The 19,195-nt window shown below is 36.4% G+C and overlaps 1 protein-coding gene and 29 non-coding genes across 41 annotated transcripts in view; 29 read left to right on the forward strand and 1 right to left on the reverse strand.

Moving 5' to 3' along the window:
* The window catches only part of LOC142342119 (cilia- and flagella-associated protein 46-like), a 754,419-nt gene that overhangs the window by 68,995 nt on the left and 666,229 nt on the right, over positions 1–19,195 (reverse strand). The window lies entirely within an intron of this gene.
* Positions 45–115, forward strand: Trnag-ucc (transfer RNA glycine (anticodon UCC)). Its single transcript has one exon. It is a non-coding gene; the product is annotated as a tRNA-Gly (tRNA).
* Trnag-ucc (transfer RNA glycine (anticodon UCC)) lies at positions 352–422 on the forward strand. Its single transcript has one exon. It is a non-coding gene; the product is annotated as a tRNA-Gly (tRNA).
* Positions 962–1,032, forward strand: Trnag-ucc (transfer RNA glycine (anticodon UCC)). The gene has a single exon. It is a non-coding gene; the product is annotated as a tRNA-Gly (tRNA).
* On the forward strand, positions 1,267–1,337 carry Trnag-ucc (transfer RNA glycine (anticodon UCC)). The gene has a single exon. It is a non-coding gene; the product is annotated as a tRNA-Gly (tRNA).
* Trnag-ucc (transfer RNA glycine (anticodon UCC)) lies at positions 3,403–3,473 on the forward strand. The gene has a single exon. It is a non-coding gene; the product is annotated as a tRNA-Gly (tRNA).
* Trnaa-ugc (transfer RNA alanine (anticodon UGC)) lies at positions 4,014–4,084 on the forward strand. Its single transcript has one exon. It is a non-coding gene; the product is annotated as a tRNA-Ala (tRNA).
* Positions 4,319–4,389, forward strand: Trnag-ucc (transfer RNA glycine (anticodon UCC)). Its single transcript has one exon. It is a non-coding gene; the product is annotated as a tRNA-Gly (tRNA).
* Trnag-ucc (transfer RNA glycine (anticodon UCC)) lies at positions 4,624–4,694 on the forward strand. Its single transcript has one exon. It is a non-coding gene; the product is annotated as a tRNA-Gly (tRNA).
* Positions 5,236–5,306, forward strand: Trnag-ucc (transfer RNA glycine (anticodon UCC)). Its single transcript has one exon. It is a non-coding gene; the product is annotated as a tRNA-Gly (tRNA).
* Positions 5,541–5,611, forward strand: Trnag-ucc (transfer RNA glycine (anticodon UCC)). Its single transcript has one exon. It is a non-coding gene; the product is annotated as a tRNA-Gly (tRNA).
* Trnag-ucc (transfer RNA glycine (anticodon UCC)) lies at positions 5,846–5,916 on the forward strand. Its single transcript has one exon. It is a non-coding gene; the product is annotated as a tRNA-Gly (tRNA).
* Trnag-ucc (transfer RNA glycine (anticodon UCC)) lies at positions 6,152–6,222 on the forward strand. The gene has a single exon. It is a non-coding gene; the product is annotated as a tRNA-Gly (tRNA).
* Trnag-ucc (transfer RNA glycine (anticodon UCC)) lies at positions 6,765–6,835 on the forward strand. The gene has a single exon. It is a non-coding gene; the product is annotated as a tRNA-Gly (tRNA).
* Trnag-ucc (transfer RNA glycine (anticodon UCC)) lies at positions 7,071–7,141 on the forward strand. Its single transcript has one exon. It is a non-coding gene; the product is annotated as a tRNA-Gly (tRNA).
* Trnag-ucc (transfer RNA glycine (anticodon UCC)) lies at positions 7,377–7,447 on the forward strand. The gene has a single exon. It is a non-coding gene; the product is annotated as a tRNA-Gly (tRNA).
* Positions 7,682–7,752, forward strand: Trnag-ucc (transfer RNA glycine (anticodon UCC)). The gene has a single exon. It is a non-coding gene; the product is annotated as a tRNA-Gly (tRNA).
* Positions 7,988–8,058, forward strand: Trnag-ucc (transfer RNA glycine (anticodon UCC)). The gene has a single exon. It is a non-coding gene; the product is annotated as a tRNA-Gly (tRNA).
* On the forward strand, positions 8,600–8,670 carry Trnag-ucc (transfer RNA glycine (anticodon UCC)). The gene has a single exon. It is a non-coding gene; the product is annotated as a tRNA-Gly (tRNA).
* Positions 8,906–8,976, forward strand: Trnag-ucc (transfer RNA glycine (anticodon UCC)). The gene has a single exon. It is a non-coding gene; the product is annotated as a tRNA-Gly (tRNA).
* On the forward strand, positions 9,212–9,282 carry Trnag-ucc (transfer RNA glycine (anticodon UCC)). Its single transcript has one exon. It is a non-coding gene; the product is annotated as a tRNA-Gly (tRNA).
* Trnag-ucc (transfer RNA glycine (anticodon UCC)) lies at positions 9,518–9,588 on the forward strand. Its single transcript has one exon. It is a non-coding gene; the product is annotated as a tRNA-Gly (tRNA).
* On the forward strand, positions 9,823–9,893 carry Trnag-ucc (transfer RNA glycine (anticodon UCC)). Its single transcript has one exon. It is a non-coding gene; the product is annotated as a tRNA-Gly (tRNA).
* Trnag-ucc (transfer RNA glycine (anticodon UCC)) lies at positions 10,129–10,199 on the forward strand. Its single transcript has one exon. It is a non-coding gene; the product is annotated as a tRNA-Gly (tRNA).
* Positions 13,909–13,979, forward strand: Trnag-ucc (transfer RNA glycine (anticodon UCC)). Its single transcript has one exon. It is a non-coding gene; the product is annotated as a tRNA-Gly (tRNA).
* On the forward strand, positions 14,827–14,897 carry Trnag-ucc (transfer RNA glycine (anticodon UCC)). Its single transcript has one exon. It is a non-coding gene; the product is annotated as a tRNA-Gly (tRNA).
* Positions 15,439–15,509, forward strand: Trnag-ucc (transfer RNA glycine (anticodon UCC)). The gene has a single exon. It is a non-coding gene; the product is annotated as a tRNA-Gly (tRNA).
* Trnag-ucc (transfer RNA glycine (anticodon UCC)) lies at positions 16,052–16,122 on the forward strand. The gene has a single exon. It is a non-coding gene; the product is annotated as a tRNA-Gly (tRNA).
* Trnag-ucc (transfer RNA glycine (anticodon UCC)) lies at positions 18,080–18,150 on the forward strand. Its single transcript has one exon. It is a non-coding gene; the product is annotated as a tRNA-Gly (tRNA).
* On the forward strand, positions 18,693–18,763 carry Trnav-uac (transfer RNA valine (anticodon UAC)). Its single transcript has one exon. It is a non-coding gene; the product is annotated as a tRNA-Val (tRNA).

The raw sequence follows: 19,195 nt of genomic DNA on the forward strand, positions 1-19,195 counted from the left end.
TACGTTGCATACTTTTTTTCATCGAATTAAACAGCAAACTCCAAGCATCGTTGGCGTAGTGGTAGCATAGCAGCCTTCCAAGGTGTTGACATGGGTTCGATTCCCGTACGATGCACAAATTACTCAAAGTTGGTTGTTAAGCCAAAAACAAACTGTAATTAGCTAGCTAAACTTTTTTATCAGAACAGCCTGATAAATTTCTCAACATTACAAAAAAACTCATAGCGACAGCATAATTAAAGCATTGATTGCTGTTGCAATGAAAGCACAGCAGTCTTACAAGATGTTGCTGTTAAACCGAGTCCTGTACCATGCAAACTTTTAGTCATCAAACTAAATAGCAAACTTCAAGCATCGTTGGTGTAGTGGTAGCATAGCAGCCCTCCAAGCTGCTGACATGGTTTCGATTCCCGTACGATGCACAAATCAATCAAGTTGGTAGCAAAGCCAAAAATAAAATGTAATTAGCTAACTAAAACTTTTTGTCAGAACAGCCTGATAAATTTCTCAACAAAACAAAACACTCATAGTGACGGCATAATTTAAGCATTGATTGCTGTTGCAATGAAAGCATAGCAGTCTTACAAGATGTTGACATTAAAACGAGTCCCGTACGTTGCATAATTTTTTTCATCAAATTAAATGGCAAACTCCCAGCATCTTTGGTGTAGTGGTAGCATAGCAGGCTTCCAAGCTGTTGACATGGGTTCGATTCCCGTACGATGCACAAATTATTCAAAGTTGGTTGTTAAGCCAAAAACAAACTGTAATTAGCTAACTAAACTTTTTATCAGAACAGCCTGGTAAATTTCTCAACAAAACAAAAAACTCATAGCGACAGCATAATTTAAGCATTGATTGCTGTTGCAATGAAAGCATAGCAGTCTTACAAGAAGTTGACGTTAAACCGAGTCCTGTACCATGCAAAATTTTAGTCATCAAACTAAATAGCAAACTTCAAGCATCGTTGGTGTAGTGGTAGCATAGCAGCCCTCCAAGCTGTTGACATGGTTTCGATTCCCGTACGATGCACAAATTAATCAAGTTGGTAGCAAAGTCAAAAATAAAATGTAATTAGCTAACTAAAACTTTTTGTCAGAACAGCCTGATAAATTTCTCAACAAAACAAAACACTCATAGTGACGGCATAATTTAAGCATTGATTGCTGTTGCAATGAAAGCATAGCAGTCTTACAAGATGTTGACATTAAAACGAGTCCAGTACGTTGCATACTTTTTTTCATCGAATTAAATAGCGAACTCCAAGCATCGTTGGTGTAGTGGTAGCATAGCAGCCTTCCAAGCTGTTGACATGCGTTCGATTCCTGTACGATGCACAAATTAATCAAGTTGGTAGCAAAGCCAAAAATAAAATGTAATTAGCTAACTAAAACTTTTTGTCAGAACAGCCTGATAAATTTCTCAACAAAACAAAACACTCATAGTGACGGCGTAATTTAAGCATTGATTGCTGTTGCAATGAAAGCATAGAAGTCTTACAAGATGTTGACATTAAAACGAGTCCCGTACGTTGCATACTTTTTTTCATCGAATTAAATAGCAAACTCCAAGCATCTTTGGTGTAGTGGTAGCATAGCACACTTCCAAGCTGTTGACATGGGTTCGATTCCCGTACGATGCACAAATTATTCAAAGTTGGTTGTTAAGCCAAAAACAAACTGTAATTAGCTAACTAAACTTTTTATCAGAACAGCCTGGTAAATTTCTCAACAAAACAAAAAACTCATAGTGACGGCATAATTTAAGCATTGATTGTTGTTTTAATGAAAGCATAGCAGTCTTACAAGATGTTGACATTCAAACGAGTCCCGTACGTTGCATACTTTTTTTCATCGAATTAAACAGCAAACTCCAAGCATCGTTGGCGTAGTGGTAGCATAGCAGCCTTCCAAGGTGTTGACATGGGTTCGATTCCCGTACGAAGCACAACTTATTCAAAGTTGGTTGTTAAGCCAAAAACAAACTGTAATTAGCTAACTAAACTTTTTTATCAGAACAACCTGATAAATTTCTCAACATTACAAAAAACTCATAGCGACAGCATAATTTAAACATTGATTGCTGTTGCAATGAAAGCATAGCAGTCTTACAAGATGTTGACGTTAAACCGAGTCCTGTACCATGCAAACTTTTAGTCATCAAACTAAATAGCAAACTTCAAGCATCGTCGGTGTAGTGCTAGCATAGCAGCCTTCCAAGCTGTTGACATGGTTTCGATTCCCGTACGATGCACAAATTAATCAAGTTGGTAGCAAAGCCAAAAATAAAATGTAATTAGCTAACTAAAACTTTTTGTCAGAACAGCCTGATAAATTTCTCAACAAAACAAAACACTCATAGTGACGGCGTAATTTAAGCATTGATTGCTGTTGCAATGAAAGCATAGAAGTCTTACAAGATGTTGACATTAAAACGAGTCCCGTACGTTGCATACTTTTTTTCATCGAATTAAATAGCAAACTCCAAGCATCTTTGGTGTAGTGGTAGCATAGCACACTTCCAAGCTGTTGACATGGGTTCGATTCCCGTACGATGCACAAATTATTCAAAGTTGGTTGTTAAGCCAAAAACAAACTGTAATTAGCTAACTAAACTTTTTATCAGAACAGCCTGGTAAATTTCTCAACAAAACAAAAAACTCATAGTGACGGCATAATTTAAGCATTGATTGTTGTTTTAATGAAAGCATAGCAGTCTTACAAGATGTTGACATTCAAACGAGTCCCGTACGTTGCATACTTTTTTTCATCGAATTAAACAGCAAACTCCAAGCATCGTTGGCTTAGTGGTAGCATAGCAGCCTTCCAAGGTGTTGACATGGGTTCGATTCCCGTACGAAGCACAACTTATTCAAAGTTGGTTGTTAAGCCAAAAACAAACTGTAATTAGCTAACTAAACTTTTTTATCAGAACAACCTGATAAATTTCTCAACATTACAAAAAACTCATAGCGACAGCATAATTTAAACATTGATTGCTGTTGCAATGAAAGCATAGCAGTCTTACAAGATGTTGACGTTAAACCGAGTCCTGTACCATGCAAACTTTTAGTCATCAAACTAAATAGCAAACTTCAAGCATCGTCGGTGTAGTGCTAGCATAGCAGCCTTCCAAGCTGTTGACATGGTTTCGATTCCCGTACGATGCACAAATTAATCAAGTTGGTAGCAAAGCCAAAAATAAAATGTAATTAGCTAACTAAAACTTTTTGTCAGAACAACCTCATAAATTTCTCAACAAAACAAAACACTCATAGTGACGGCATAATCTAAGCATTGATTGCTTTTGCAATGAAAGCATAGCAGTCTTACAAGATGTTGACATTAAAACGAGTCCCGTAAGTTGCATACTTTTTTCATCGAATTAAATAGCAAACTCCAAGCATCGTTGGTGTAGTGGTAGCATAGCAGCCTTCCAAGCTGTTGACATGCGTTCGATTCCTGTACGATGCACAAATTAATCAAAGTTGGTTGTTAAGCCAAAAACAAACTGTAATTAGCTAACTAAACTTTTTTATCAGAACAGCCTGATAAATTTCTCAACAATACAAAAAACTCATAGTGGCGGCATAATTTAAGCATTGATTGCCGTTACAATGAAAGCATAGCAGGCTTACAAGATGTTGACATTAAAACGAGTCCCGTACGTTGCATACTTTTTTTCATCGAGTTAAACAGCAAACTCCAAGCATCGTTGGTGTAGGGGTAGCATAGCAGCCTTCCAAGCTGTTGACATGCGTTCGATTCCTGTACGATGCACAAATTAATCAAAGTTGGTTGTTAAGCCAAAAACAAACTGTAATTAGCTAACTAAACTTTTTTATCAGACAGCCTGATAAATTTCTCAACAATACAAAAAACTCATAGTGACGGCATAATTTAAGCATTGATTGCCGTTGCAATGAAAGCATAGCAGGCTTACAAGATGTTGACATTAAAACGAGTCCCGTACGTTGCATACTTCTTTTCATCGAATTAAATAGCACACACTAAGCATCGTTGGTGTAGTGGTAGCATTGCAGACTTGCAAGCTGTAGACATGGGTTCGATTCCCGTACGATGCACAAATTATTCAAAGTTGGTGGTTAAGTCAAAAACAAATTGTACGTAGCTAACTAAACTTTTTGATCAAAACAGCCTGATAAATTTCTCAACATTACAAAAACTCATAGTGACGGCATAATTTAAGCATTGATTGCTGTTGCAATGAAAGCATAGCAGTCTTACAAGATGTTGACAATAAAACGAGTCCCGTACGTTGCATACTTTTTTTCATCGAATTAAATAGCAAACCATAAGCATCATTGGTGTAGTGGTAGCATAGCAGCCTTCCAAGCTGTTGACATGGGTTCGATTCCCGTACGATGCACAAATTATTCAAAGTTCGTAGCTAAGCCAAAAATAAATTGTAATTATCTAACTAAATCTTTTTGTCAGAAAAGCCTAATAAATTTCTCAACAAAACAAAAAACTCATAGTGACGGCATAATTTAAGCATTGATTGCTGTTGCAATGAAAGCATAGCAGTCTTACAAGATGTTGACATTAAAACGAGTCCCGTAAGTTGCATACTTTTTTCATCGAATTAAATAGCAAACTCCAAGCATCGTTGGTGTAGTGGTAGCATAGCAGCCTTCCAAGCTGTTGACATGCGTTCGATTCCTGTACGATGCACAAATTAATCAAAGTTGGTTGTTAAGCCAAAAACAAACTGTAATTAGCTAACTAAACTTTTTTATCAGAACATCCTGATAAATTTCTCAACAATACAAAAAACTCATAGTGACGGCATAATTTAAGCATTGATTGCCGTTACAATGAAAGCATAGCAGGCTTACAAGATGTTGACATTAAAACGAGTCCCGTACGTTGCATACTTTTTTTCATCGAGTTAAACAGCAAATTCCAAGCATCGTTGGTGTAGGGGTAGCATAGCAGCCTTCCAAGCTGTTGACATGCGTTCGATTCCTGTACGATGCACAAATTAATCAAAGTTGGTTGTTAAGCCAAAAACAAACTGTAATTAGCTAACTAAACTTTTTTATCAGAACAGCCTGATAAATTTCTCAACAATACAAAAAACTCATAGTGACGGCATAATTTAAGCATTGATTGCTGTTGCAATGAAAGCATAGCAGTCTTACAAGATGTTGACAATAAAACGAGTCCCGTACGTTGCATACTTTTTTTCATCGAATTAAATAGCAAACCATAAGCATCGTTGGTGTAGTGGTAGCATAGCAGCCTTCCAAGCTGTTGACATGGGTTCGATTCCCGTACGATGCACAAATTATTCAAAGTTCGTAGCTAAGCCAAAAATAAATTGTAATTAGCTAACTAAATCTTTTTGTCAGAAAAGCCTAATAAATTTCTCAACAAAACAAAAAACTCATAGTGACGGCATAATTTAAGCATTGATTGCTGTTGCAATGAAAGCATAGCACTCTTACAAGATGTTGACATTAAAACGAGTCCCGTACGTTGCATACTTTTTTCATCGAATTAAATAGCAAACTCCAAGCATCGTTGGTGTAGTGGTAGCATAGCAGCCTTCCAAGCTGTTGAAATGGGTTCGATTCCCGTACGATGCACAAATTATTCAAAGTTGGTAGCTAAGCCAAAAACAAACTGTACTTAGCCAACTAAACGTTTTGTCAGAACAGCCTGAGAAATTTCTCAACATTACAAAAAACTCATAGTGACGGCATAGTTTAAGCATTGATTGCTGTTGCAATGAAAGCATAGCAGTCTTACAAGATGTTGACAATAAAACGAGTCCCGTACGTTGCATACTTTTTTCCATCGTATTAAATAGCAAACTCCAAGCATCGTTGGTGTAGTGGTAGCATAGCAGCCTTCCAAGCTGTTGACATGGGTTCGATTCCCGTACGATGCAAAAATTATTCAAAGTTGGTGGTTAAGCCCAAAACAAATTGTACTTAGCCAACTAAACTTTTTGATCAGAACAGCCTGATAAATTTCTCAACATTACAAAAAACTCATAGTGACGGCATAATTTAAGCATTGATTGCTGTTGCAATGAAAGCATAGCAGTCTTACAAGATGTAGACAATAAAACGAGTCCCGTACGTTGCATACTTTTTTCCATCATATTAAATAGCAAACTCCAAGCATCGTTGGTGTAGTGGTAGCATAGCAGCCTTCCAAGCTGTTCACATGGGTTCGATTCCCGTACGATGCACAAATTATTCAAAGTTGGTGGTTAAGTCAAAAACAAATTGTACTTAGCTAACTAAACTTTTTGATCAAAACAGCCTGATAAACTTCTCAACATTACAAAAAACTCATAGTGACGGCATAATTTAAGCATTGATTGCTGTTGCAATGAAAGCATAGCAGTCTTACAAGATGCTGACAATAAAACGAGTCCCGTACGTTGCATACTTTTTTTCATCGAAATAAATAGCAAACACTAAGCATTGTTTATGTAGTGGTAGCATAGCAGCCTTCCAAGCTGTCGAAATGGGTTCGATTACCGTACGATGCACAAAATATTCAAAGTTGGTGGTTAAGCCAAAAACAAATTGTACTTAGCCAACTAAACTTTTTGATCAGAACAGCCTTATAAATTTCTCAACATTACAAAAAAACTCATAGTGACGGCAAATTTTAAGCATTGATTGCTGTTGCAATGAAAGCATAGCAGTCTTACAAGATGTTGACAATAAAACGAGTCCCGTACGTTGCATACTTCTTTTCATCGAATTAAATAGCAAACACTAAGCATCGTTGGTGTAGTGGTAGCATAGCAGCCTTCCAAGTTGTTGACATGGGTTCGATTCCCGTACGATGCACAAATTATTCAAAGTTGGTAGCTAAGCCAAAAACAAACTGTACTTAGCCAACTAAACTTTTTGATCAGAACAGCCTTATAAATTTCTCAACATTACAAAAAACTCATAGTGACGGCAAATTTTAAGCATTGATTGCTGTTGCAATGAAAGCATAGCAGTCTTACAAGATGTTGACAATAAAACGAGTCCCGTACGTCGCATACTTTTTTTCATCTAATTAAATAGCAAACACTAAGCATCGTTTATGTAGTGGTAGCATAGCAGCCTTCCAAGCTGTTGACATGGGTTAGATTCCCGTACGATGCACAAATTACTCAAAGTTGGTAGCTAAGCCAAAAATAAATTGTAATTAGCTAACTAAAACTTTTTATCAGAACGGCCTGATAAATCTCTCAACAAAACAAAAAACTCATAATGACGGCATAATTTAAGCATTGATTGCTGTTGCAATGAAAGCATAGAAGTCTTACAAGATGTTGACATTAAAACGAGTCGCGTACGTTGCATACATTTTTTCATCAAATTAAATAGCAAACTCCAAGCATCGTTGGTGTAGTGGTAGCATGGCAGCCTTCCAAGGTGTTGACATGGGTTCGATTCCCGTACGATGCACAAATTATTCAAAGTTGGTAGCTAAGCCAAAAACAAACTGTACTTAGCCAACTAAACGTTTTGTCAGAACAGCCTGAGAAATTTCTCAACATTACAAAAAACTCATAGTGACGGCATAGTTTAAGCATTGATTGCTGTTGCAATGAAAGCATAGCAGTCTTACAAGATGTTGACAATAAAACGAGTCCCGTACGTTGCATACTTTTTTCCATCGTATTAAATAGCAAACTCCAAGCATCGTTGGTGTAGTGGTAGCATAGCAGCCTTCCAAGCTGTTGACATGGGTTCGATTCCCGTACGATGCAAAAATTATTCAAAGTTGGTGGTTAAGCCCAAAACAAATTGTACTTAGCCAACTAAACTTTTTGATCAGAACAGCCTGATAAATTTCTCAACATTACAAAAAACTCATAGTGACGGCATAATTTAAGCATTGATTGCTGTTGCAATGAAAGCATAGCAGTCTTACAAGATGTAGACAATAAAACGAGTCCCGTACGTTGCATACTTTTTTCCATCATATTAAATAGCAAACTCCAAGCATCGTTGGTGTAGTGGTAGCATAGCAGCCTTCCAAGCTGTTCACATGGGTTCGATTCCCGTACGATGCACAAATTATTCAAAGTTGGTGGTTAAGTCAAAAACAAATTGTACTTAGCTAACTAAACTTTTTGATCAAAACAGCCTGATAAACTTCTCAACATTACAAAAAACTCATAGTGACGGCATAATTTAAGCATTGATTGCTGTTGCAATGAAAGCATAGCAGTCTTACAAGATGCTGACAATAAAACGAGTCCCGTACGTTGCATACTTTTTTTCATCGAAATAAATAGCAAACACTAAGCATTGTTTATGTAGTGGTAGCATAGCAGCCTTCCAAGCTGTCGAAATGGGTTCGATTACCGTACGATGCACAAAATATTCAAAGTTGGTGGTTAAGCCAAAAACAAATTGTACTTAGCCAACTAAACTTTTTGATCAGAACAGCCTTATAAATTTCTCAACATTACAAAAAACTCATAGTGACGGCAAATTTTAAGCATTGATTGCTGTTGCAATGAAAGCATAGCAGTCTTACAAGATGTTGACAATAAAACGAGTCCCGTACGTTGCATACTTCTTTTCATCGAATTAAATAGCAAACACTAAGCATCGTTGGTGTAGTGGTAGCATAGCAGCCTTCCAAGCTGTTGACATGGGTTCGATTCCCGTACGATGCACAAATTATTCAAAGTTGGTAGCTAAGCCAAAAACAAACTGTACTTAGCCAACTAAACTTTTTGATCAGAACAGCCTTATAAATTTCTCAACATTACAAAAAACTCATAGTGACGGCAAATTTTAAGCATTGATTGCTGTTGCAATGAAAGCATAGCAGTCTTACAAGATGTTGACAATAAAACGAGTCCCGTACGTCGCATACTTTTTTTCATCTAATTAAATAGCAAACACTAAGCATCGTTTATGTAGTGGTAGCATAGCAGCCTTCCAAGCTGTTGACATGGGTTAGATTCCCGTACGATGCACAAATTACTCAAAGTTGGTAGCTAAGCCAAAAATAAATTGTAATTAGCTAACTAAAACTTTTTGTCAGAACGGCCTGATAAATCTCTCAACAAAACAAAAAACTCATAATGACGGCATAATTTAAGCATTGATTGCTGTTGCAATGAAAGCATAGAAGTCTTACAAGATGTTGACATTAAAACGAGTCGCGTACGTTGCATACATTTTTTCATCAAATTAAATAGCAAACTCCAAGCATCGTTGGTGTAGTGGTAGCATGGCAGCCTTCCAAGGTGTTGACATGGGTTCGATTCCCGTACGACGCACAAATTATTCAAAGTTGGTTGTTAAGCCAAAAACAATTTGTAATTAGCTAACTAAACTTTTTTATCAGAACAGCCTGATAAATTTCTCAACATTACAAAAAACTCATAGCGACGGCATAATTTAAGCATTGATTGCTGTTGCAACGAAAGCATAGCAGTCTTACAAGATGTTGACATTAAAACGAGTCCCGTACGTTGCATACTTCTTTTCATCGAATTAAATAGCAAACACTAAGCATCGTTGGTGTAGTGGTAGCATAGCAGCCTTCCAAGCTGTTGACATGGGTTCGATTCCCGTACGATGCACAAATTATTCAAAGTTGGTAGCTAAGCCAAAAACAAACTGTACTTAGCCAACTAAACTTTTTGATCAGAACAGCCTTATAAATTTCTCAACATTACAAAAACTCATAGTGAGGGCAAATTTTAAGCATTGATTGCTGTTGCAATGAAAGCATAGCAGTCTTACAAGATGTTGACAATAAAACGAGTCCCGTACGTTGCATACTTTTTTTCATCTAATTAAATAGCAAACACTAAGCATCGTTTATGTAGTGGTAGCATAGCAGCCTTCCAAGCTGTTGACATGGGTTAGATTCCCGTACGATGCACAAATTACTCAAAGTTGGTAGCTAAGCCAAAAATAAATTGTAATTAGCTAACTAAAACTTTTTGTCAGAACAGCCTGATAAATCTCTCAACAAAACAAAAAACTCATAATGACGGCATAATTTAAGCATTGATTGCTGTTGCAATGAAAGCATAGAAGTCTTACAAGATGTTGACATTAAAACGAGTCCCGTACGTTGCATACAGTTTTTCATCGAATTAAATAGCAAACTCTAAGCATCGTTGGTGTAGTGGTAGCATGGCAGCCTTCCAAGGTGTTGACATGGGTTCGATTCCCGTACGACGCACAAATTATTCAAAGTTGGTTGTTAAGCCAAAAACAAACTGTAATTAGCTAACTAAACTTTTTTATCAGAACAGCCTGATAAATTTCTCAACATTATAAAAAACTCATAGTGACGGCATAAGTTAAGCATTGATTGCTGTTGCAATGAAAGCATACCAGTCTTACAAGATGTTGACAATAAAACGAGTCCCGTACGTTGCATACTTTTTTTCATCGAATTAAATAGCAAACACTAAGCAACGTTTATGTAGTGGTAGCATAGCAGCCTTCCAAGCTGTTGACATGGGTTAGATTCCCGTACGATGCACAAATTACTCAAAGTTGGAAGCTAAGCCAAAAATAAATTGTAATTAGCTAACTAAAACTTTTTGTCAGAACAGCCTGATAAATCTCAACAAAACAAAAAACTTATAGTGACGGCATAATTTAAGCATTGATTGCTGTTGCAATGAAAGCAAAGCAGTCTTACAAGATGTTGACATTAAAACGAGTCCCGTACGTTGCATACTTTTTTTCATCGAATTAAATAGCAAACTCCAAGCATCGTTGGTGTAGTGGTAGCATGCCAGCCTTCCAAGGTGTTGACATGGGGTCGATTCCCGTACGATGCACAAATTATTCAAAGTTGGTTGTTAAGCCAAAAACAAACTGTATTTAGCTAACTAAACTTTTTTATCAGAACAGCCTGATAAATTTCTCAACATTATAAAAAACTCATAGTGACGGCATAAGTTAAGCATTGATTGCTGTTGCAATGAAAGCATACCAGTCTTACAAGATGTTGACAATAAAACGAGTCCCGTACGTTGCATACTTTTTTTCATCGAATTAAATAGCAAACACTAAGCAACGTTTATGTAGTGGTAGCATAGCAGCCTTCCAAGCTGTTGACATGGGTTAGATTCCCGTACGATGCACAAATTACTCAAAGTTGGAAGCTAAGCCAAAAATAAATTGTAATTAGCTAACTAAAACTTTTTGTCAGAACAGCCTGATAAATCTCAACAAAACAAAAAACTTATAGTGACGGCATAATTTAAGCATTGATTGCTGTTGCAATGAAAGCAAAGCAGTCTTACAAGATGTTGACATTAAAACGAGTCCCGTACGTTGCATACTTTTTTTCATCGAATTAAATAGCAAACTCCAAGCATCGTTGGTGTAGTGGTAGCATGCCAGCCTTCCAAGGTGTTGACATGGGGTCGATTCCCGTACGATGCACAAATTATTCAAAGTTGGTTGTTAAGCCAAAAACAAACTGTATTTAGCTAACTAAACTTTTTTATCAGAACAGCCTGATAAATTTCTCAACATTACAAAAAACTCATAGCGACGGCACAATTTAAGCATTGATTGCTGTTTTAATGAAAGCATAGCAGTCTTACAAGATGTTGACATTAAAACGAGTCCAGTACCATGCAAAATTTTAGTCATCAAACTAAATAGCAAACTTCAAGCATCGTTGGTGTAGTGGTAGCATAGCAGCCCTCCAAGATGTTGACACGGCTTCAATTAACGTACGATGCCCAAAGTATTCAAAGTTGGTAGTTAAGCCAAAAACAGATTGTAATTAGCTAACTATACTTTTGTTCAGAACAGCCTGATAAATTTCTCAACAAAACCAAAAATTCATTGTGACGGCACAATTCAAGCATTGCTGTTGAAATGAAAGCATAGCAGCCCTACAAGATGTTGATATTCAACCCAGTCCCGTACGATGCACAAATTATTCAAAGTTGGTTGTTAAGCCAAAAACAAACTGTAATTAGCTAACTAAACTTTTTTGTCAGAACAGCCTGATAAATTTCTCAACAATACAAAAAACTCATAGTGACGGCATAATTTAAGCATTGATTGCTGTTGCAATGAAAACATAGCAGGCTTACAAGATGTTGACATTCAAACGAGTTCCGTACGTTGCATACTTTATCCATCGAATTAAATAGCAAACTCCAAGCATCGTTGGTGAAGTGGTAGCATAGCAGACTTCCAAGCTGTTGACATGGGTTCGATTCCCGTACGATTCACAAATTATTCAAAGTTGGTTGTTAAGCCAAAAACAAACTGTAAATAGCTAACTAAACTTTTTTATCAGAACAGCCTGATAAATTTCTCAACAATACAAAAAAACTCATAGTGACGGCAAAATTTAAGCATTGATTGCTGTTGCAATGAAAGCATAGCAGTTTTACAAAATGTTGACATTCAAACAAGTCCCGTACGTTGACATGTCTTCGATTCACGTACGATGCAAAAATTAATCAAAGTTGGTAGTTAAGCAAAAATGAAAGGTAATTAGCTAACTAAATGTTTTTTGATCAGAATAGCCTGATAAATTTCTCAACCAAACAAAACCTTTATAGTGACGGTATAATTTAAGCAATGATTGCTGTTAAAATGAAAGCGTAGCAGTCTTACAAGACGTTGACATTAAAACGAGTCACGTACGATGCAAACTTTTATTCGTCGAACTAAATAGCAAACGTCAAACATCATTGGTGTAGTGGTAGCATAGCAGCCTTCCAAGCTGTTGACATGGCTTCAATGCACGTACGATGAACAACTTATTCAAAGTTGGTAGTTAGGCCAAAAACAAATTGTAATTAGCTAACTAAACTTTTTTTCAGAACAGCCTGGTAAATTTCTCAACAAAACAAAAAACTCATAGTGACGGCATAATTTAAGCATTGATTGTTGTTTTATTGAAAGCATAGCAGTCTTACAAGATGTTGACATTCAAACAAGTCCCGTACGTTGCATACTTTTTTCATCGAGTTAAATAGCAAACTCCAAACATCGTTGGTGTAGTGGTAGCATAGCAGCCTTCCAAGCTGTTGACATAGCTTCAATTAAAGTACGATGCACAAATTATTCAAAGTTGGTAGTTAAGGCAAAAATGAATTGTAGTTAGCTAACTTAAACTATTTGTCAGAACAGCCTAATAAATTTCTCAACAAAACAAAAAACTCATAGTGACGGCATAATTTAAGCATTGATTGCTGTTGCAATGAAAGCATAGCAGTCTTACAAGATGTTGACATTAAAACGAGTCCCGTACGTTGCATACTTTCCCATCGAATTAAATAGCAAACTCCAAGCATCGTTGGTGTAGTGGTAGCATAGCAGACTTCCAAGCTGTTGACATGGATTCGATTCCCGTACGATCCACAAATTATTCAAAGTTGGTTGTTAAGCCAAAAACAAACTGTAATTAGCTAACTAAACTTTTTTATCAGAACAGCCTGATAAATTTCTCAACAAAACAAAAAACTCATAGCGACGGCATAATATAAGCATTGATTGCTGTTGCAATTAAAGCATAGCAGTCTTACAAGATGTTGACATTAAAACGAGTCCCGTACGTTGCATACTTTTTCCCATCGAATTAAATAGCAAACTCCAAGCATCGTTGGTGTAGTGGTAGCATAGCAGACTTCCAAGCTGTTGACATGGGTTCGATTCCCGTACGATTCACAAATTATTCAAAGTTGGTTGTTAAGCGAAAAACAAACTGTAATTAGCTAACTAAACTTTTTTATCAGAACAGCATGATAAATTTCTCAACGATACAAAAAGCTCATAGTGACGGCATAATGTAAGCATTGATTGCTGTTGCAATGAAAGCATAGCAGTCTTACAAGATGTTGACATTAAAACGAGTCCCGTACGTTGCATGATTTTTTCCCATCGAATTAAATAGCAAACTCCAAGCATCGTTGGTGTAGTGGTAGCATAGCAGCCTTCCAAGCTGTTGACATGGGTTCGATTCCCGTAAGATGCACACATTATTCAAAGTTAGTTGTTAAGCCAAAAACAAACTGTAATTAGCTAATTAATCATTTTTATCAGAACACCCTGATAAATTTCTCAACAAAACAAAAAACTCATAGCGACGGCATAATATAAGCATTGATTGCTGTTGCAATTAAAGCATAGCAGTCTTACAAGATGTTGACATTAAAACGAGTCCCGTACGTTGCATACTTTTTCCCATCAAATTAAATAGCAAACTCCAAGCATCGTTGGTGTAGTGGTAGCATAGCAGACTTCCAAGCTGTTGACATGGGTTCGATTCCCGTACGATTCACAAATTATTCAAAGTTGGTTGTTAAGCGAAAAACAAACTGTAATTAGCTAACTAAACTTTTTTATCGGAACAGCATGATAAATTTCTCAACGATACAAAAAACTCATAGTGACGGCATAATATAAGCATTGATTGCTGTTGCAATGAAAGCTTAGCAGTCTTACAAGATGTTGACATTCAAACGAGTCCCGTACGTTGCATACTTTTTTTGATCGAATTAAATAGCAAACTCCAAGCATCGTTGGTGTAGTGGTAGCATATCAGCCTTCCAAGCTGTTGACATGGTTTCGATTCCCGTAAGATGAACAAATTATTCAAAGTTGTTAGCTGAGTCAAAAATAAATTGTAATTAGCTAGCTAAAACTTTTTATCAGAACAGCCTGGTAAATTTCTCGACAAAACAAAAAACTCATAGTGACGGCATAATTTAAGCATTGATTGCTGTTTTAATGAAAGCATTGCAGTCTTACAAGACGTTGACATTAAAAAGAGTCCTGTACCATGCAAACTTTTAGTCATCAATCTAAATAGCAAACTTCAAGCATCGTTGGTGTAGTGGTAGCATAGCAGCCTTCCAAGCTGTTGACATGTCTTCGATTCACGTACGATGCAAAAATTAATCAAAGTTGGTAGTTAAGCAAAAATGAATTGTATTTAGCTAACTAAATGTTTTTTGATCAGAATAGCCTGATAAATTTCTCAACCAAACAAAACGTTCATAGTGACAGTATAATTTAAGCATTGATTGCTGTTAAAATGAAAGCGTAGCAGTCTTACAAGACGTTGACATTAAAACGAGTCCCGTACGATGCAAACTGTTATTCGTCGAACTAAATTACAAACGTCAAACATCGTTGGTGTAGTGGTAGCATAGCAGCCTTCCAAGCTGTTGACATGGCTTCAATGCACGTACGATGCACAACTTATTCAAAGTTGGTAGTTAAGCCAAGAACAAATTGTAATTAGCTAACTGAACTTTTTATCAGAACAGCCTGGTAAATTTCTCAACAAAACAAAAAACTCATAGTGACGGCATAATTTAACCATTGACTGCTGTTGCAATGAAAGCATAATAGTCTTACAAGATGTTGACAATAAAACGAGTCCCGTGCGATGCATACTTTTATTCGTCGAACTAAATAGCAAACTTTAAGCATCGTTGTTGTAGTGGTAGCATAGCAGCCTTCCAAGCTGTTGACATGGGTTAGACTCCCGTACGATGCACAAATTATTCAATCCTGGTAGTTAAGCCAAATATAAATTGTAATTAGCTAACTAGAACGTTTTATCAGAACAGCCTGATAAATTTCTCAACAAAACAAAAAACTCATAGTGACGGCATAATTTGAGCATTGATTGCTGTTGCAATGAAAGCATAGCAATCTTACAAGGTGTTGACATTAAAAAGGATCCCGTACGATGCAAATTTTTAATAAACGAACTAAATAGCAATCTTCAAGCATCGTTGGTGTAGTGGTAGCATAGCAGCCTTCCAAGCTGTTGTGATGGCTTCAATTAAGGTACGATGCACAAATTATTCAAAGTTGGTAGTTAAGGCAAAAATGAATTGTAGTTAGCTAACGAAACTTTTTTATCAGAACAGCCTGATACATTTCTCAACATTACAAAAAAACTCATAGTTGCGGCATAATTTAAGCATTGATTGCTGTTGCAATGAAAGCATAGCAGTCTTATAAGATGTTGACAATAAAACGAGTCCCGTACGATGCATACTTTTATTCATCGAATTAAAAAGCAAACTTCAAGCATCGTTGATGTAGTGGTAGCATAGCAGCCTTCCAAGCTGTTGACATGGGTTAGACTCCCGTACGATGCACAAATTATTCAATTCTGGTAGTTAAGCCAAAAACGAATTGTAATTAGCTAACTTATTTTTCTATCAGAACAGCCTGGTAAATTTCTCAACAAAACAAAAAACTCATAGTGACGGCATAATTTAACCATTGATTGTTGTTTTAATGAAAGAATAGCAGTCTTACAAGATGTTGACATTCAAACGAGTCCCGTACGTTGCATACTTTTTTCATCGAATTAAATAGCAAACTCCAAGCATCGTTGGTGTAGTGGTAGCATAGCAGCCTTCCAAGCTGTTGACATGGCTTCAATTAACGTACGATGCACAAATTATTCAAAGTTGGTAGTTAAGGCAAAAATGAATTGTAGTTAGCTAACGAAACTTTTTTATCAGAACAGCCTGATACATTTCTCAACATTACAAAAAACTCATAGTGACGGCATAATTTAAGCATTGATTGCTGTTGCAATGAAAGCATAGCAGTCTTACAAGATGTTGACAATAAAACGAGTCCCGTACGTTGCACACTTTTCTCATCGAATTAAAGAGCAAAATCCAAGCATCGTTGGTGTAGTGGTAGCATAGCAGCCTTCCAAGCTGTTGACATGGCTTCAATTAACGTAAGATGCACAAATTACTCAAAGTTGGTAGCTAAGTCAAAAATAAATTGTAATTAGCTAGCTAAAACTTTTTATCAGAACAGCCTGGTAAATTTCTCAACAAAACAAAAAACTCATAGTGACGGCATAATTTAAGCATTGATTGCTGTTTTAATGAAAGCATAGCAGTCATACAAGATGTTGACATTAAAACGAGTCCTGTACCATGCAAACTTTAAGTCATTAAACTAAATAGCAAACTTCAAGCATCGTTGGTGTAGTGGTAGCATAGCAGCCCTCCAAGATGTTGACATGACTTCAATTAACGAACGATGCACAAATTATTCAAAGTTGGTAGTTAAGGCAAAAATGAATTGTAGTTAGCTAACGAAACTTTTTTTATCAGAACAGCCTGATATATTTCTCAACAAAACAAAAAACTCATTGTGACGGCAAAATTCAAGCATTGATTGCTGTTGCAATGAAAGCATAGCAGCCTTCCAAGGTGTTGACATGGGTTCGCTTCCCGTACGATGCACAAAGTAATCAAAGTTGGTAGCGAAGCCAAAAATAAATTGTAATTAGCTAACTAAAACTTTTCGTCAGAACAGCCTGAAAAATTTCTCAACAAAAAAACTCATAGTGACGGCATAATTTAAGCATTGATTGCTGTTGCAATGAAAGCACAGCAGTCTTACAAGATGTTGACATTAAAACGAGTCCTGTTCCATGCAAACTTTTAGTCATCAAACTAAATAGCAAACTTCAGGCATCGTTGGTGTAGTGGTAGCATAGCAGCCTTCCAAGCTGTTGACATGGCTTCAATTAACGTAAGATGCACAAATTACTCAAAGTTGGTAGCTAAGTCAAAAATAAATTGTAATTAGCTAGCTGAAACTTTTTATCAGAACAGCCTGGTAAATTTCTCAACAAAACAAAAAACTCATAGTGACGGCATAATTTAAGCATTGATTGCTGTTTTAATGAAAGCATAGCAGTCTTACAAGATGTTGACATTAAAACGAGTCCTGTACCATGCAAACTTTAAGTCATTAAACTAAATAGCAAACTTCAAGCATCGTTGGTGTAGTGGTAGCATAGCAGCCCTCCAAGCTGTTGACATGGTTTCGATTCCCGTACGACGCACAAATTAATCAAGTTGGTAGCAAAGCCAAAAAAAAATGTAATTAGCTAACTAAAACTTTTTGTCAGAACAGCCTAATAAATTTCTCAACAATACAAAAAACTCATCGTGACGGCATAATTTAAGCATTGATTGCTGTTGCAATGAAAGCTTAGCAGTCTTACAAGATGTTGACATTCAAACGAGTCCCGTACGTTGCATACTTTTTTTGATCGAATTAAATAGCAAACTCCAAGCATCGTTGGTGTAGTGGTAGCATAGCAGCCTTCCAAGCTGTTGACATGGGTTCGATTCCCCTAAGATGCACAAATTCTTCAAAGCTGGTAGCTAAGCCAAAAATAAATTGTAATTAGCTAGCTAAAACTTTTTATCAGAACAGCCTGGTAAATTTCTCAACAAAACAAAAAACTCATAGTGACGGCATAATTTAAGCATTGATTGCTGTTTTAATGAAAGCATAGCAGCCTTACAAGATGTTGACATTAAAACGAGTCCTGTACCATGCAAACTTTTAGTCATAAAACTAAATAGCAAACTTCAAGCATCGTTGGTTTAGTGGTAGCATAGCAGCCCTCCAAGATGTTGACATGGCTTCAATTAACGTACGATGCACAAATTAATCAAAGTTGGTAGTTAAGGCAAAAATGAATTGTAGTTAGCTAACAAAACTTTTTTTATCAGAACAGCCTGATACATTTCTCAACAAAACAAAAAACTCATTGTGATGGCAAAAATCAAGCATTGATTGCTGTTGCAATGAAAGCATAGCAGTCTTACAAGATGTTAACATTCAAACGAGTCCCGTACGTTGCATACTTTTTTTGATCGAATTAAATAGCAAAATCCAAGCATCGTTGGTGTAGTGGTAGCATAGCAGCCTTACAAGCTGTTGACATGGGTTCGATTCCCGTAAGATGCACAAATTATTCAAAGTTGGTAGCTAAGCCAAAAATAAATTTTAATTAGCTAGCTAAAACTTTTTATCAGAATAGCCTGGTAAATTTCTCAACAAAACAAAAAACTAATAGTGACGGCATAATTTAAGCATTGATTGCTGTTTTAATGAAAGCATAGCAGCCTTACAAGATGTTAACATTAAAACGAGTCCTGTACCATGCAAACTTTTAGTCATCAAACTAAATAGCAAACTTCAAGCATCGTTGGTGTAGTGGTAGCATAGAAGCCCTCCAAGATGTTGACATGGCTTCAATTAACGTACGATGCACAAATTAATCAAAGTTGGTAGTTAAGGCAAAAATGAAATGTAGTTAGCTAACGAAACTTTTTTATCAGAACAGCCTGATATATTTCTCAACAAAACAAGAAACTCATTGTGACGGCAAAATTCAAG

This window comes from Convolutriloba macropyga, chromosome 1, assembly GCF_964194025.1.
Source record: "Convolutriloba macropyga chromosome 1, txConMacr16.3, whole genome shotgun sequence".
Classification (NCBI taxonomy): Eukaryota; Metazoa; Xenacoelomorpha; order Acoela; family Convolutidae; genus Convolutriloba; species Convolutriloba macropyga.